At 30.8% G+C, this 4,413-nt stretch overlaps 1 long non-coding RNA gene across 1 annotated transcript; it reads right to left on the bottom strand.

Moving 5' to 3' along the window:
• Positions 1-542: 542 nt before the first annotated feature.
• On the bottom strand, positions 543-2,784 carry LOC307005226. Its single transcript, XR_013799240.1, has 4 exons — positions 2,671-2,784; positions 2,083-2,148; positions 1,803-1,891; positions 543-662 (listed from the first exon to the last, which is right to left on the bottom strand). It is a non-coding gene; the product is annotated as an uncharacterized lncRNA (long non-coding RNA).
• Between the last annotated feature and the right edge of the window lie 1,629 nt (positions 2,785-4,413).

Below are 4,413 nucleotides of genomic sequence, written 5' to 3'. Positions count from 1 at the left end.
TTTAGAAAGAGTCTGGAGGACAATGAAGCTTATATGCACAATCATTTTCTTCCTCAAATACAAAGGTACCTAAACATAACAGAAAACATTATGCATTTTTACATTTTCAGAAAACATTCTGTATGATATATAAAATTGTTTTTGTTTCCATGTAATTTACTGGTATTACTACTTTTGGGGTAATTTGGAATTTGGTCCCCATAGAAAAAACACATACACATACACATACACACACACACACACACACACACACACGCACGCACGTACGCACACACACCTAATATTAATAAAGATGAATAAATACAGTAAATAAATTGTTCATTGTTAGTTCATTTTGGCTAATGCATAAACTAATGTTAGCAAATGAGACTTAATATTAAAGTAAAAATATTAAAGCTCTTAAACCTTTACTAGCACCAACAGGACCAAATGGTTTCTTCTAAAATCTTCCTCAATTACAGTGAATGTAAGTTTGTCTAAAAACAAAAAACAAAACAAAATCTGAAGAACTCCAACGGCATAAAAACAAGAAAACCAAAATCGTTTGTCACCAAATGTTTTGAAGTTGTTGGAAAGTGCTGTTTATGTCAATGTCCCAGAAGCTCTCCAGAGTATATGTGAATGGAAATGTTCCAGAGAAGCAGGAAAGTCAGAAAAAATACCTTGAAGAAAGAAAACAAAAACAGAAGGAAAACAATTGTTTATAAAAACAGATCCAGTCCATTATTATATTTGGCTCAATTGAATGAAAGTGATCGATATACAGTTGCGCTTTAAAGTTTATATACAACTTGCAGTATCTGCAAAATGTTAATAATTATAGTAATAAGAGGGATAATAAAAAATTGTGTTCTCTTTTTATTTAGTACTGCCCTGATGAAGCAGTTTATTCATTCCCCAATCAAATGTCAATAAATTTTCGTCATAGTTGTCGTCATTTAAAACTGGTTTTTATTTAGTTATCGTCTCGTTTTCGTCTGTGAAAAAATGTCGGTGACGAAAATAATGATACAAATTATTCGTCATTAGTAACATTGCAAGATGGCTGTGGATGAACACCAGTTGTTTGAAACAGCTTTGGCCGCTACAATGAACGAGTTAGACTTTTATCTAAAAGAGGAACCGAAGACGGTGCTCGAAACGTTCCTTTGTAAGAAGGATGTTTTTACTGTTTTGCCGGCAAGAGTCTAATCTACCAGTTAGCTCCGCTGGTAGCCAGGCGTATGGGGCTTAGTTGTGATTGGTCGTACTAGTATTATCCAATTGCGTGCAGTGAGATTTTCAAATACATGCTTGGTGCCGCCCCTCGAGTTGGGTGATTTATATTACTCAATGCCAGACCCTTAATCTTTCGGATTTGGGTCTGGATTTCCAGGCTAGCAGTTCCTGGATGTTAAAGTTGAATTTACTGTCCAATTCGAACCACTGAATTTGCGAAGCGGAAATTTTTTTTTGACCGAAAATCACCTGTTAAATATTATAGGTTGTATTTTTAAACCATTTGAATATTTTTGAAGTAAAATATTAAAGGTGAATATGGATTATTGGATTTTTAATAATGAAAATGGGTTTGAAATGTTTTTAATCGAAATATTCACAGCTTAAATTTCAACCCAAAATGCAAGCCCTAAAAATACAATGCATTAAAATGCAAGCATAGTTAATGCAATGCATTTTTATTTTTTTTCAAGTAGTGCAATTCAACAGGCTTTTTTGTTTCAAAAACATTTGCCATTATTTTACTTCCATACCCAAGACCCATGCAAATGTTTCCTCATCTTGGCTTGTAAGTTTCAGCTTACCGCGCAAATCTTCATGAAGGATGTTCCTGTATTTACTGGTACCACGGTTGACACAGCAATTTTGCGGCCCTCTTCCTTTGGTTTGATACCTGTAACATATATGAAGATTATAGGGGCATCTGTAAATGCACAGGTGGGAATTTATTACTTGCAAATGGAGAAGATTCAAAGTATTTAAAAGCTATAGGGATAGTAAGTGACTTGATAGCAGTGTTTCAGCTTGATCAGGGTGTGCTGTCTGTGCAACAATTCATGAAAAATTATGTAACGTTAACATCACCTCATCAATAAAGGCCTGTGGTTCCACACCGCTTGCACTGTATCTCCAATCACAAATTAACTGATCCTGCAAAATGAACGTGTAACTACAGATAAGCACAAAAAAATAACATATTCCAAAACAAATAGTAATGAACAACTCACTCTTCAAATGCAAAAATAAAAAAATAATGATACATTGCAAGCATTATTTCTAGAGTGATATATTAAATATGTATGGTGGTTATAACATTGATTATATGTATTAAATGTATATAAATGTCTTTGAGTGTTACAATATTGGATCTGTATTTAGCAAATTTGTCATTTAGTAATTTTTAAATTATTTAAAAAGTCGGTTTAATTAAATTATATATATTTTCAGCAGCCAAATTCGTCGAACACACCCACACGCGAACATATTATGATGTAAGAAATTATTAGAATGCAATCATAGATAAATTATTGAAAACCTGATTAGTTCACCTCCCGAGTCTATTGCGTCTGTTTGCGATGAAAATAATGTAATGTGTTACACTCTTAATCGCAATAACAACTGCCATGTTACGGTGAAAATTTTAAAATAAAGAAAGCATCAAGATATACTTACTTGACTCATTATTGCAGTATAACGTCTCATCTGTAATCAAACGTGGCGTTCTCTTCCTGATTGCGCAGCTTCAGTTTCCTTTCCTCACGAATCGCGATTACAGAAACATAACAGTGCATTTTTCAAACTCTAGTGAAGTAGTGCGTCATCGTGACGTAGTATTTCTGGCGCATGCGCATTAAATAAAGTTAATATATTTCATGCATGGTTATATTTCAGCTTTTTAATTTCTGTTCAAACTCATTGTGTTGTTGTTAGACTCTGTAATTTCACAAAACTTGATTCATTCACCTAACTAAAAGTCAATCATTTTTATAGTGTAGTGTAGTCTAATTTAAATGAAATGTATTTTAACTGAATTTAAATGCAATTTAATTTTGTTTAGATTTTGTTTAACTTTGCTCACAATTAAATGTGTTTAATTTACTTAGATCAACATAATGATATTAAAAGTATTCTCTACACAGATGTAAAGTACAATACATTAATATTACATTAAGAACTCCTCTCATAAATTACATTTTATTGTCAAATATTATGTAGAAAACTGACACTTTTAATTGAGTTCATAGAGCAGAAGCTGGTGATAAAAATGTCAACAATAAGTTCTACTGGAGTATACTGTATAAACAAATGTATTGCAGTTTAGAGGAAAAATACATTTCAAGTGCATTAATGCACACAATATATTATAGACTAAACACATTTAAAATACATCAACAAAATAATTTTGGAGAACACACTTGAGTTAAAATTAAAAAAAATATATATTTTCCATATTTTCCATTAAAATTATTATTTTATTTAGTATATTAGTCAATACATCAAAATAACTGTTTAAGTAAAACTTAAGTAGACATTACAATGTGCCTTTTTAAAACATGCACTTACGTGTGTTTAGAAATATTGTCATGAAAGTGTACTTACTTTAAGTTAAACTTAATTAGACATTATAACAAAGTGCATTTGTAAAAAGTGCACTTAAGTGTGTTTATAAATATTATGATGAAAGTGTACTTACTTTAAGTTAAACTTAATTAGACATTATAACAAAGTGCATTTGTAAAAAGTGCACTTAAGTGTGTTAAGAAATATTGTGATGAAAGTGTACTTACTTTAAGTTAAACTTAATTAGACATTATTACAAAGTGCATTTGTAAAATGTGCACTTAAGTGTGTTAAGAAATATTGTCATTAAAGTGTACTTACTTTAAGTTAAACTTAATTAGACATTATTACAAAGTGCATTTGTAAAAAGTGCACTTAAGTGTGTTAAGAAATATTGTGATGAAAGTGTACTTACTTTAAGTTAAACTTAATTAGACATTATTACAAAGTGCATTTGTAAAAAGTGCACTTAAGTGTGTTAAGAAATATTGTGATGAAAGTGTACTTACTTTAAGTTAAACTTAATTAGACATTATTACAAAGTGCATTTGTAAAAAGTGCACTTAAGTGTGTTAAGAAATATTGTCATTAAAGTGCATTCCCTTTAAGTACACTTAAGTGGTATTTAATTTGAACTATATTATATTATCTGCAAGTGCACTTTTCAAAAAGTATACTTTTGTGATATTAAGCACAAAAAAAGTACGCTTTCAATACAATTAAGCACACTTCTTTTTCACAAGGGTTAAGTTAAACAACGAGAGTTTCATTCAAAACAATTAAAGTCATTGTCCAAAGATAATAAACTCTGTGTTAATGCTGCCACCACTTGGAGACACTTGATACAGGTAGTTG

This window comes from Phoxinus phoxinus (assembly GCF_949152265.1).
Source record: "Phoxinus phoxinus genome assembly, chromosome: 10".
Classification (NCBI taxonomy): Eukaryota; Metazoa; Chordata; class Actinopteri; order Cypriniformes; family Leuciscidae; genus Phoxinus; species Phoxinus phoxinus.
This window is presented reverse-complemented; position numbering and strand designations above follow the sequence as displayed.